At 35.1% G+C, this 14,608-nt stretch overlaps 1 long non-coding RNA gene across 2 annotated transcripts; it reads right to left on the bottom strand.

Annotated features, from left to right (window-relative positions):
* Nucleotides 1-10,977: 10,977 nt before the first annotated feature.
* LOC149959168 (uncharacterized) lies at nt 10,978-12,722 on the bottom strand. 2 transcript variants are annotated; one of them, XR_016478375.1, is made up of 4 exons: nt 12,636-12,722; nt 12,064-12,266; nt 11,880-12,000; nt 10,978-11,812 (listed from the first exon to the last, which is right to left on the bottom strand). It is a non-coding gene; the product is annotated as an uncharacterized LOC149959168 (long non-coding RNA). The 2 variants fall into 2 exon arrangements; XR_016478376.1 differs by lacking the exon at nt 12,636-12,722 and adding an exon at nt 12,376-12,590.
* Nucleotides 12,723-14,608: the final 1,886 nt, after the last annotated feature.

Genomic DNA, 14,608 nt, shown 5'->3' with positions numbered 1-14,608 from the left:
GATTTGCTGGAGTCTTTTTAATTAGAAACTAATTCATTCATAAAGGTTTTCTTCACAGTTTTGGAGTGTGAAACTTTTTAAGGAAAGTTTCTTTTAAAGTTTAAATGATTGTGCTAATTTAGTTTAATTTGTACAGTAGCCATTTCACCATAAGCATAGTTATCTTTACAAATTATGATTAAGTGGCTATGTATCCTATGTATGAACAGGCTCGGAGGAATGCTTCGCTTGTTCAACGATTTTCTCAAGCACAGTTTCCTCAATACTTATTAATTTCAATGACGATCCTGGAACAAGCACCGAGCAAGTTGGGCGCCGATTAAGTGTCAATCACGTTATGGTATGGAAAATTCTTAGTGGAAATCAATACCACCCTTATCATTTGCTCTTGACCAAGCTGATTATCTTAGGCAAAATGACCTTTGATAGTGGCTTTTGACGAGATAAAATCAGGAAGCCTAACCCCCAAGTATTATGTTAGGTGTCGATGAGGCGAATTTTTCCGGTGACGGACAACTAAATTTACTTCACAACAGTCATCAGCGGAGCCAAGAAAACCCACATTGGTGTATGATTACACCTAGAAGGCTAGAAAAGTTTAGTTTAAATTTTTGGCGCAGCATTGTTGACGACCATTTAATTAGACATTATTTTCTTCCACAGAGAGTAACTGGTCAGTCATTTCTGACAATTTGGCAAAACAATTAAACTGATCTACTCTTAGCAATAAGACATTCAGGACGGTGCACCACCTTATTTCAACCGCCAAGGTAGAGCACACCTTGACGCTACGTTCGTTTTGAGATGGATAGAGAGAGGGGAGCAATAAAAGCAGAAGCCCATGTTTCACAGGGGGGGGGGGGGGAGGATGTCGAGGGATCATTGAAGTTCGAATCTTAGAGTTTCTTCCAAGAGTAAATATGTTACTGAGGCCGCTGGGAGAAAAAAGAAATTTCCTTTGAGATGAGGGGCAAGTTTTATTTTTAAGGGTACCTTTTTGCCGGTTCATACAATCATACAGTTCTGAGGCACGTGTACCCAGTGGCTCCCTGTTACGTCACTGCGTTTACGTATAATCCTATACGAATAATTCAAATTACTCTTTTATTAGTAGTTCAGTAAAAGTTGTTCTATTGAAAAATTTTACCTTAGTGAATTATTTATGATTAAAAATTAAATAACGAAGTCAAAAACCAAAATGGGTTGATTCAAAATTCTCAAAAATTTGATAAAAAAACCACGTTAAGTTACATACAGGCCAAAATTTTACCCGCAAGGCGATAACATTTGAATGACCCAATTTCCTAAAAAGTATAAACCTCAGATGATTACATTTTTTGATTATATTTATTTTTTCAAATAATTTTGATATACTAAGCTAATAATCTTACCTCGTGAGTGATAGCGTTACATTTATACTGATATCGAAATCTTGAATTACGCAATCGCCAGTTGTAAATATAATTCAATTTATGTTTAAAGCTCACGAACGTTATCTTCCAAGACAAAAATAGTTAGAATGTTAGACTCGAGGTAAAAATTTGCGATAAATGACTTGAAAATAGACTAAACGCCTTCATATAGAGATATGAAGATATTGCAAATATTTAATCTTAAGTGGGTACATGTAAAAAAATAAATTGAGCTTTATTATAACGATAATTATTAGAATCCGTGCTCTGTCGCGGTTCCGAGTGGCGGTTTCTTGCGCGTGTGAAGCGTTCTTTCTGTGGAGTAAGTCAAATAGTCAAAGTTTGATTTTCGTGGCGTTGTATTCCATCCTCAACATCAGTCGAGCTCAAGCTTCTTGGTCTTACAACTTAATTGGACCAGCCACAATATTTGGCTGTCGGTTAAGACCTTATTAACATCGCGTTCATCTTTCAGTACCTGATGTACATAATATATGTCTTACGGGATAAGTATACATTTTGTTTTTCCTACAGGCCCGTAGCCAGAAAAATTTCGTTAAGGGGGCTTTTTGTGAGGGGCACATTTTTTTCGTTACCTAATTTCGAAAATTAACTTAAGTGGCGCCGTGAAATGTTTTTGGTGTTCAACAAAAAGAAAAACCTTGCTTTCTGAAGCAGACCATTCTACAACTTGTATTTTATTAAGATATAGTTTCCTATAAATAACGATCTACACCTTCAACAAAGACAAGTGGTCCAAAAGGAAAATTTCATCGAATGGATTGAGGGGGCATGAGGGGGCAATTAAAAATTTCATTTGAGGGGGCAACATTTATTTTTGAAGGGTCATAGTCCCCGAATGCCCCCCACCCCGTGGCCACGGACCTGTTTTCCTATTCTGCTAAACCAGAAGTTTATCATATAGCAGCTCCCTATCATATAGTGCGGCGAGCATTTTTACGAATATTGGCTCCCTAGATGATAGAATCGTACATAGGCTGATTTCTCCCAAGACGTCGAAGTCGCCATCTGGAGATAAATCCCATTATGAGCTTGCCTGTTAAATCCGGTTTCGTTTCAACGAACTGGTATCAGAAAAGGGGGTAATGAACAAAATGTTAGTCCCTGTGGCTACCATGTTGTGGCGCGTAAAGTTTCGTTATTCGGATTTAAATTATCTAGAATTATCTTTCTTAAATTGAAGTAAATAGAAGTTGAATTTTCCTTCATTAACTTATGAAACAATGTTCATTTCTCCACTTAGAAAAAAGGGGAAAAATTGGATGTTGATTTTGTTTCTGGTAAGTGTTTACCGAGCGGTGTTTACCAAGGCTTAATAAACCGTCTTTTTACCGCTATCAATTTCAGAATTTCTCTATTGTAATATTGATTTTATTTTGTAGATGATGATGATGATTTAGGGAATGGTATAAAAAAACTCAACTCATATGCTGTTTACTTCTGTATCTGGAATCACATTTTTCCTAATAAAAATATTATAATGCTAAAAAACTATCAAAAAACGTATTGTCATGGCAAAAACGACCGCTGTAAAAACTGAGATAGAACCGTCTGCTATTTCAAAATTCAGAAGTGATATCGAAAACAACCATGAATCTATTTAACCCATGATTCATGAATATTCAACTGGAATACCCTAGGTCACCTCTGGCGACGCGTGGGGTGGAGTAGAACTCAGCTGAGTCAGCTGTTATTTATAAACAGGCGAAGCGTTAGTTCCTAAAAAAAAATGACGAGTTATGGTTATGTTTCCTTTTTGCAGTATTTATCATTAATCTATTTAAATAAATAGATCTATCTATTTTATATTATTATTAGAATAGTTTTTATTAGAATAAAATTAAAACAGAGCATTTATTATTTAATAATAATATGGCAAACACGAGTGGCAGGTTACTTCCATTTTGGGTACGTCTTAATCATATTAAAATGATTAAATCAGGGTAATCAAGATTAAAAAATCTAATCACGATTTAATCAATTTAATCACGATTTAAACGATATTTAATTATTCTAATCAGGATCTAATCTTTTTAATCAGGATTTAATCATTTAATCGTATTTAATCATTTTAATCAGATTTAATCATTTTAATCACGATTTAATCATTTTAATCGATCGAATCGAGATTTTATAATTAAAATCCAAACTAAAGTACGATAATTTAATATTAATAATTAATATTGATTCTTCCAATAAACAAATTTTTGTGCATTTTTAAATACCGTTGTTTTTACTCATTGTTCTAACTTATAACTTGTGCAAGTCGCTAAATAATATTAAATAATATTAAAAATATTGATGGTTTTATCTCAATTGTGTTTGATTGAAATGATTAAAAAAATAACTTATCACATTTTATTTAAAACATCCGAAAACATCACAGCTTTGTAACACGAGTTATCACAGCTTAGTAATTACGGTAACATTGTAATAGGAACTACTTTTTTCATATAATATTATTCAAATCCGCTCGTTCTAATCAAGCACAATTATAATCATTCCAATCACCAATATAATCATTCTGATTCTCGTTCAAATTTATAATCGCGATTTAATCATACTAATCATGATTTAATCGTTTCAATCAGGATTTAATCATTTTAATCATATTTAATCGTTTAATCATTATTATTATTATATCAGATTTAAACATTCTAATCATGATAAAACGTGATTTAAATTTAATCAACAAAATCGTGATTAAATTGAGTTTAATCAAAATAATCACGATTAAATCGGATTTAATCTTTCTTTCTTTAATCAAGGAAGTGACCTAGTTTTCATCCTCCTAGGTTCTACTCTCGTAAACTATCTTGCGCTAAAATGGCATCATGTCCGAATTCGTTCTTATTGGCTTAAAAAAGTAAATCCCTCGAATGGCGCGAAAATAGGCTCCGCCCAGAGTTCTCTCAGAGTATACCGTGGCTAATGATAGAGTTAGATATTCATGGGTTAAATAGATTGATGAAACTACTAGATGGTGGTAGACGTTTCCTTTTTGTGACGTTTTGACTCGAGTAAAATTCTGTCGGGGGGGGATAAAAAGAGGAAGAGCATGTAACAAGGGTCTTTTACATGGGAACGGGGTGTCCCTGTGTTAATTAGTCCATTAGACACTTTTTTGAGGGGGGAGGGTGTAGAGAGTTGTTTTTAAAAGTGCAATGGCGACCAAGAGTGAAAAAAATGAGGTTAAAAATTTAAAAGTGAGTTTAATAAAGTGTTATTTTTATAGTTTGGTTGAACTAATTTATTTATTCTAACACTATCCCAATGCATATAGAATGTTTAAATTAAAAGATTGTATAGGGATTGATCCTTACTATGATATTTTGAGTGATATGATCTGATGAGCACCTTGCAGACTATGATATTTTGAGTGATATGATCTTTTGAGCACCTTGCAGACTATTATATTTTGAGTGATATGATCTGATGATCACCTTGCAGTCGGTGATAATCTTTTAAACGATGATTCTTACCCTATTTATGTACCCAAACCTAGAACATTGAGTTTAAGATTGAAACTCGAAGGGCTTGCCACCACCCTCCTACGCATGGTAACCCGGCCACCTGAATTCATGGCTTTAAAAGTCGATTGATGACTTAGGCCAGAAGCAAATGAACCGAAGTTATCAGACTGCTATACTCCCCATGTGGGAGGAGTTTTCCTTATGAAGTTACATTTTGACCTCGAATTGGAAATTTTGCACTCTTCCAGACCGAAAAACAAAGCGTTTTTCTTTTTATGAAATACTTTTTATGCATGGAAATATCTATACCCACAATAGGCCGATAAAAATATATCGACTAAGTTGTTCTCTTTCCCTCACTACTAGAGGATTTCGGAAAGGGGGTAGAAAGGGGAAGTAAGTCTGTGACGTATGTTCAACAGAAGCGCCATCTATGTACAGATATCAAAACTATAAAAACGCGAACGTTTCTTATGATTAACACGTAAATTATAAGTTAAAAATATAAAATGAATCGTCTAATTGGAATTGAAGGATCTGTTTGCTGTTTTAGTTAAATGCTATTTAATTTACATTTATCAAAAACATTAACAAACCTTTTCTTTCGAGAATCTATCGCTTCACACTTGCCGATTCGCGAATTGCGAATTCGTTAGACTGCAAAAAAATCGTCGATGTTGGACGTAAATTCCGACCAATCAGAGAAATCCTATTTTTCGCAGGTTTACGCGGGGGAAGTACTGATGGGAAGTCTCCTCGTAGGATAATATTTTTATCTGCCTATTCCCAAGTGCAATTTATCGCGTCAAAAGACGGGGATGGAAATTAGCTTTTATTTGACTTGATTTTCTCATCATTTTCATAAGGTGCCTTGGGTATTAGCCTAGCTGATATGTTATTACTTATTATTTTCATGACAAATTTATTTCTAACAACTTAATAAAAGCGTGACTGATATTTTGTTCAAGCGGAATATTATCATTCAAACCTTTCAAAATTGACACCTAAATAACTTTTGAAAGCCACATACGAATTAAATATAGTTTATACAGAAAATAGAAGTTGATCTACCCTCACCATAAAATATAAAATTAAGTTGATTAATTAAACAGTTCTCTTAAAATAAATTATAAACTAAATCCCTACCTTCAGCAAGGCTGAAATTAAATCCCTCGCATAATAGTGCTAATCGAAGTGTTTTTCTCTGTGTCATATAATCGTGGTGCAATACATTCCCCAAACCTTCCGAACCCAAGTTCTTTCCAAAAACCTTTCCGAAGTATTAGTTAGGCAAAAGGCTAGACTAGAAATATTCAATCAGTTCACAGCGATCCCATGGAACCATTTTCATGTTCGCGGGCCTTAGTAACAAGACCCCAACAAAACGGCGATTTACCAATGCTGCAACCACAAGGTCTAGGGTGCGCCACGAGTGTCCGATTGGAGACAAAAATAAAAAATAACCCCGAGACCCTCTGGCATCACCTCCACCCCACACCCCGCGACCACGTGTGAACTTACCTAGGTCAGACGACGTCATCCATGCCATCACAATCACAGGACACGAGTATTAAATGCACCAATGAACCCCAAACAACGTGAGGTCACCCTTTTTTTTATAACCACTCCACCCAACACTCCCCGGAACAAAACCAGAAGAGAAGACAGAGCCCCAAAAAGACAGAATTCTGATTTTGCTAGTGATGTAGAGGAGTCATTCCACGCCAACTCACCCAATGATGTCACCATGGGTCTACCGATTTTTTCAAATTTGAATTCAGTGGTTCTATTTATTTCTTTTTGTCAAATATGTTTTTTTTTATTTTAATTATTCAATTGAACAAACAAAAAATTTTCCGGGGTAACATTCGGTACGCCGTAAAGCTAGGTCACAAGGTGAAATACCAAAATATTTGGACACCGTTAGAAAGAGAACAAGATAAGCTTTGAATTGATACCAAATTATTTTGGTATATTTGATTGTTTCTTTATTTTCTAGACGAAAATGTTTTTTTGCCGATTTTTACAAAATCGTTACTTTTTAAAATATTGAAAAAATTACATTTTTAGATGCTTTCTTAATACAAAATTTACAACTTCTCCATCTCTTAAACATGTTTTAATACTAACGTTTTAATAATTTCCAAATCGGTTTCCTCAAGTTTAAATGTTTTAGCTCTAGTTCTAGAACCAGTTGATTTGGGGTCTGCAACTAAGCATACAATTGAATTAGGAGGAACGTCACATATATCATCAACCAATGGCCAATACAAATTATTGGTTGTGCTATCTCTCTTCATGAACTTCACTAAAAGGTCATTTTCTTCTCTAAATGTTTCGAGAATTACCGCGATGTACCTACCAATCGGCATCATACATAGCACCAACAATCGAGATGTCTTGAAACGAAACTAAATGGTCATCTTCTTGCGCGGGTTGCGCCACTTTAACTCTTGTGCCGAAATTGTCATGAGATATCCGGTACGTCATAAGTTCATATTTTGATATTGGAACAAAACGGTGATGGCTTCGGGTACCTACGACAGTTGAAGCTTTAGATTGTTTGCCAGATTAGCCAACAGCAAAAAAATTTAAGAAATAGAGCCGTTTCATCAACTCATGTAGAAGTAGTATTTATTATGTGCTCAACAAGATATTGCATATCGAAGACATAGACAAAATAGCAAAATGTTGAACAGCGGAAATTTTGTTGAAATTTTGGAACTTATTAAGAGAAAATGACCCAATTTCAAAGAAATTTCTGAAAGTATGCCCAATAATGGAAAACACATCCATAGTGCTGTACAAAACGAATTGATTGATATTGCTGGAAACTTAGTTCAAAAAATGATCGCGAATGAGATAAATGAATCTGGTGGATATTATAGCATTATCGCTGACGAATCCAAAGACAATGGAGGTGTTGAACAGCTATGCGTGTGTGTAAGATATAAATGTCATGGTAATATTCAAGAAAGGTTTCTTGGCTTTGCAGACTTGCATACCTTTGATTCGATTTCAATTTCATCAGCTATAATTAAACTTACAAGAGATAGTGGTCTATCCATATCGAATTGTGTTGCGCAAAGTTACGATGGTGCAAGCGTAATGTCTGGTGATATATCAGGAGTTCACGTTCGAATACAATCCGCTTTCGGGGAAATTTCCCTTATGTCCACTGTTACGCGCATCGACTTCATTTAGGGCTTGTAGATAGCTTAACCAAAATTTCTGAAATAAGAGGATTGGACTTCTTCAAGCAATATATAACTTTCAAAGTAATTCAGTGCTTCGATGTGAATATTTTCTTGAAGCTCAGAAAGAATTAGGCTACAAAAATGTTTTAAAAATGCCTCAAAGCTGTCAGACCAGATGGTCTACTAAAAAAAGGGACACACTATTTTAGAAGTAGAATCGATGCGGTACTTTTGGCACTTGAAAATATTGTTGAAAATGGGAAAGTTGAAGAAGGGGCAGAATGTAAGGAATGTATATGTATATCAATTTAAAAATTTTGGCAATATATTAATGTTAGTCGCCTTAGACGAAGTTCTTGAAACGAGTAATTCACTCTCAGATGTTCTGCAAAATCACAGCTTTTTTATTCGAGAGCTAATGAATTATGTCAAGGAACTATAAAATCTTTAAAGGATATGAAAAACGAAGATAAATTTAAAAAAATGGGGCTGAGGCGTCTAAAGTGGCAAATATGATAGAAATCGCAGTAGCTGATCCCGACGCTTTAGCCAAAACAATAGGAAAAATAATGAACACTCAGAACAAAAAGTGTTAAAATATTTTTGTTTATGATACAATTGGTAGTAGAGCAGCTAATGAAAGAGTTACCATACGTCAAAAGCAACGCATCACTTTCTATTCAAGTGAAATTCAAACGCGATTTATGGACAACAATAGGTTACTAAAAGCTGAACCTCAAAATTAAAACTTTTTAAATCCTGAAGAAGTAGTTAATTTTTTTAAATCATTTGAAAGATTTTCTTTAAATATTGACGCTCTAAAATGTCAAACTAAAGTTGCTAAAAACCTTTTAATTGATGTAAATTTTAAAACCGTTGACGATTGTTTCAAACATCTTATTCCAATTAAGGAGGGTTTCCGCGATCTCCTAAAATATTTTAACCTTGTCAATTGTATATCAGTTTCAAGCGCAACTAGCGAAAGAAGTTTTAGCTCGCTAAAGTGAATAAAGTCATTTACGCGAACTATGGGAGAAAATAGGTTATAAATAAATCTTAGAGAGAACCCTATGAGCGTTGTGGATGAATTTGGAAATGCAAAAAATTGGAGAATGTCTTCCATTATTTGAAAAAAATATTTTCTTGTCATTTTGAAATATTTTTAAATTGACAATAATCATTTCTCTTAATGTGTTATTTCTTCTAGAAAGGTCTCTAGCTTTGATAATTTTTGTAGGGGCTATATCAAATGTTTACCCTACGTGCCAAAAACTCCTGTCGGCGCCCCTGTTAGATAGTCTCTTATTGATGTTTTCCAAGTTTCGTTTTACGTCTTGTTTACTAACGTAAATACCAGTAATATGAACTTGAGGCCATTCAAAGAACTAAATTGGTGTTAGTATTTGACTTTCAGTTGGTAGCTGAAGTGAAGCTCTTGCTACTAAGCGCTTTGCCATTCCGCCTAGCCCATCGCACGGACTCATGGTAGCAAAGGTTCAAGAGGTTTTTGCAATATTTGTATTGCGAACCGGCTCCGTCACTGAAGCAGTGGATGTGTTTCAAGTTTGGTAGACGGGTAAGTAGATGTTTAACGAAAACACTGATGAAACAGTGCTCTGTTTCCCCACCGTGGTCCCTTTCATCACTAATAATGCAGCAGCTTAAACTCTTCAATTTCATTTCAAACTTATATTAAGCTATGAATGGATGCGTCTTGGACGATGAACGAGTAGTTTTCAGCGTAATCTAGTAGGGCAACAACTGGATTTTCTGGAAGTTCCGCTTGGAGGTTTCGTAAGAAAGAAGCTTGCGATTTAGCAATGAAATAATGTGGAATGGCTTTGCGAATACGTTCTAAAAAGTGTCAATGAAAACACTCACACTTTCATGAATGTCAATAAGTTAGTTCTCCCATTCACATGTAGCCACGACTTGTAGGTAATTTCATCTTCTAAATCCATTTCTATTTCTGTAAACATTGCCTTTATGCAGTTTGAAAATAATTCATTTCCAGGGCACTTTTCACATGCGTGAAGCATGCATTGTCGTTCGTCGGTGTTGCAAACATATTTTAACATCAGACCTTTATAATCTAATTTCTTTGGTAGAGCTAGCGCCATTAATTTTATATTTTGATGAATCTCGCAGACACACACGGTATGAGCTCCTTTGGAAGAAACAGTCACGCACCACTTCGGTCTCAGATTACAAAACATCAAAAATCCAATTTTTAAGTCGGGATAAACAGTTTTAAACTGAATCTAAATTTCTCGTATGTTAGATAGTAAAAGACTTTTCTGTTTTGGAATTTTAACTCCGTCTACCCACATTCTCGACACGTCGTCTTCTTCGAAAAGGTAGCAGCTTTAACTGGCACTTCCGTTGACAATTTGCTTCCACCATGAATATATCTAGCTATGAATATCCAACCCTACGATATAGCCCTTCTATCATCGATTATATCATAGCTAGATATATTCATGGTTTCTTATAAATTTGTGGTAGAATTCCAAACTAATTTTTCAGTGCTCTGGCTCTTTTAGCTAGGTATTCGGATACACCGGACTCTTCCGCGACTTTTATTATTGGCCAGGAAATGGGGACTAAAGTAAATAACTTTCATCGGTCGTTTTTAGAGGAATTTCTTACTTTTTCCTTTATTTCCATTATTAAAGTTTCAGTTGAGTTTGAGGAATCTATATCGAAAGCCTCTTCACTGATATTTAACACTTTAGAAACTTTGGTTTTGATTCCTTTTACAATCGATATGCTCTATTTTACCCAATTTGGGTTAATTTTAGCGAAATTTTTTTATTTTACCAAATTTTAGTATTTTTTCTCCGAATTTGGTTTAATTTAGCGAATTTTTTTTTAATTTTTCCCAATTTGGTTCAATTTTAGCGACTATTGTTTATATTACCCAATTTTGGTCTTTTTGTTCATTTTTAATCTTTAATTTTAAAAAATCCCATGCTTTTTTAAATGGAGATTTTTTTCGTTTGGAGTTCTCAATAACATTTTCGGTTGCCATGGCAACACGAATGCCCATTTAAACTTTTCCCATTGAGAATTTTCACACTACCATAAGGTCTACCTAATCCCTCAGTTTCAACAAAATCGGTGTATTACACCTCGGGTAGTCTCCTTGTCTGATAATTCATTTTCATAAGATCACAGGATCTGTTAAATTTAATAAGATCACAGCATTTTTTAAATTTCATAAGATCACTTCATTTGTTAAATTTCGTAAGAGCACAGAACTTGTTATATTTCAAAAGATCACATCATTTGTTAAATTGCATAAGATCACAGATTCTTTTCTAATTTATTTTTCAATCCTTTTCGTAATCCAGGGGTAGATTTATGCATTTTCTTTCAGAAAGAGAGTAAGCCCTTTTCCTCGTAACTTACAGAAACTTTCAATTAATCTAAAAGATTTTTTACTATAAAATGGTCCAAGCTCCTGGTTAATGCGTTTAAACAGTTCAAATGTTTGAATTATTGCAAAAGTGAGCCCCCGTCGGTTTTGTTTTAAGATCCAACTAACAACATTTCCAGTTAACGCTATGGGGTGAATACCAGCTGTTCTTTTAAGTCCACACACAGAGTGTATAGTAGATCCAACTACGTGGTAGAAAATAACTTGCTTCTTATTATCATGGTCAACCTGAGAAGCGGGAACTACAGGCGGGACTTAATCAGCTTCAATCTAAATAACAATCTCTTCAGTCTTCTTCCAAAAAAATTTAGGATATTTCGAAGAAATTCTGACGCACCAATTCTTCCTAATTCGGAGTAGAGAGCAATTTTATCTTCACAGCTTGTGTTTTTTTTAAAGTTCCCCAAAATTATGTTGACCGTAATTGACAGCTCGCTGAAAGTTGATACTGCAGATAACTGAAATATTAATATTTAAAGTTCTTTGAACAAATTGCCATAAATAATAAACCAAGCACTAACCTTCAAGTTTAACTTTAAGCTTAATCTGCTTCGCGGAAGTTGTAGCAGGCTCCTTAGGGGCACTCTCCTTTGGTTTTAATTGTTTCCCATCAATAAGCCCGGCTTTAATATCCTCACAAATAGTTTGAGGAAGTTGTACATGGAGATCAATTTCTTCTTCTATTATGGCAAGATTTTCACTATTTTCATGACTTAGAACAAGTCTATGAGAAAAGTCCAAGGCTTAGAATTAAACTTATAGAAACAATAATTTTTAAGTTTTTTTAAAGTATATTCTTCATATTACTACTCTTATAAACAGTCAAAACTCACTTTGCGTGAATTTGTTAATTTCTTGAGGAGTGACAACTTGGACAGCTTGACCGACGGCTCAGACTGTTTTTGAATTGTAAAATATCTAGAATTGTCCAAGCGGTCACTCAAGCTCTCAGAGACGCCAATCAATTTGTCATGGATGTCAGTTAAGCTGTCACTCGTCAAAACATCGAGTAGAGGATTAGAGGGCTAGAAATTCACCCTGTTCTCAGTCTTTAATACTCGAGCCATACCTGTAATACGACGAAAAAAATTACCTTTGACATAACGAGCCGACGATCTAAAGGCTGGTTTACACTAAGGCAAAACCGCCGTGACGGCGGGCGCTAACTTTTGAAATCCTCGTTAGGCCTAATAGAAAATTTTTGCGTTCACGCCCGTCGTCACGACGGTTTTGCGCTAGTGAAAACCAACCCTTAAGCTAAGAGTCCTTGGATGGAAAAAAATTTGAGAGATAAATAATTCTCAACTGCATGCGTGTGCGCGATTACGATATATCTGCCGTGTTTTTCCAACGGTTCTCATCCTGGTTATTTAGGATCCTTGATAACACTAGCGTACAACCGACATTTTATTTCTAATGATCGAACACACTCAGATAGTTTCAGGTACCCGTCGAAATCGGGTTTGGTAAACTTGTAGGATTGTAGACGTAGATTTTTGCTGGAAGATCTGCACAAGTTTTCCCGTTCACGTTTTCAAAGGGTAGCTTAACCTGTCTATTGTGTAAATAAATGACAATGGTTGCGCTATCGCCATCTAGTGCAACTTTAGTAGACTATTAATTTAGGAAAATTGGTTTTCTTATCCTTAATTTTAAATTGTTAACTAGCGTGAAGCTCATGTTCATTTCCCATACATCACCTGAACATATTTTAATTTTCTCCCATAGCTTTAAGACCTAGGTCTAATGTTAAGATGTAGTATATACCTGGCGTCCATCATAATATCAAAATCTATAATCCTCCTTAATAGGTTTTATCATTATTTGCGGCAGCGTATTTTCGTGACCAAAATAACAAAATATAATACTTACGTAAATAGTTATTCGACTTCTGAATAAAATATAATTTTACGCAGTTGGTAAGTGTCACAGAGCATACATCAAACTCGTTGTTCAATAGGAACAGATGGAATATTTTTCGAATGTGGCTATTTACTTTAAATTTACAGCTTACGAATAATATATTATAACGCTAATCGTGCCAGTGCAAACCATTGCAACATTAAGTAGTTTCTAGAATGTAGAGTATGTGGCTGCAACTAAAGCCTCTATTTTCATGAGAAACAGAGCCTGCGATCGTATAGGAGTGTCTTCCCATTCCCCTTATTGGCCCAAAGTGGGCAGATCACTCTAGGAAAGATGGAGGGTGGTCTCATTCTCTTGTAACCTGAATACGTTCTTGGTAGTTGGAAGTGGGAGTTTGGGGATCATATTTACTTGAAACAGCGACCATTCAGGTTCTCGTATCGGAGCTAGAAGTAAGAATTATTTTTACAACTGTACACATTGAACTTGCAATTTAGTATTAATTTTTCCTAATATTTTTATAGTTTTCGCTAAATAAATTGAAATCGACTATACTGTCATGTGTTATGTAATTTAACTAGAAAAATTATGGTACTTCAAAAGGTAGAATGTTTGTGTGACCAAATCTCTTCAGTCATTGTTTATTTTACGCGGTATTAGCATATCCTTATACTTGTGTTCTTTATATTTCCAATGGTATTCCCTGTCGTCTTGTGGGAAACTTCGGAAGCAAAAATCACGAATAATATTAAGTATTATCGAAGATAAAGTTCATGGTGGGTTGGGAAAGTGGTGACGTCTCTGCTTGGTGATACCCTCGATTAATAGCGTTTTCCATTGGGAACCTCCGAGCACTCCCGGAGTGCTCCAAAATCAAAATCGTATTCCATTGGGAAAAAAGGGGCAACTCCGAGAGGGAGGATCGTCTTCCATTGACCAAGGTACTCCCTCCCGGAGTGCTCCCGGAGTGCTCCCGGAGTGCTCCAGCTGCGCCAACTCAAGAGTCGGAGGGAAACAAAAGAGTGCTCCGAAAACGTTTCGTATTTCAATGGAAAACGCTATTAGATGTAGTTTAGTGAGAGCGGTCAACCCACGGCGCAGAATACTATATAGAGTATAGTTTGATACTCTAAATGTTATTCGATCCCACAAATGGTTTAAAAGTTATATTTAATTTATAATAAAGTAGCTAATTGGATA

The sequence above is a fragment of the Leiobunum rupestre genome, chromosome 2 (genome assembly GCF_980474605.1).
Source record: "Leiobunum rupestre chromosome 2, qqLeiRupe1.1.hap1, whole genome shotgun sequence".
Lineage (NCBI taxonomy): Eukaryota > Metazoa > Arthropoda > Arachnida > Opiliones > Sclerosomatidae > Leiobunum > Leiobunum rupestre.
This window is presented reverse-complemented; position numbering and strand designations above follow the sequence as displayed.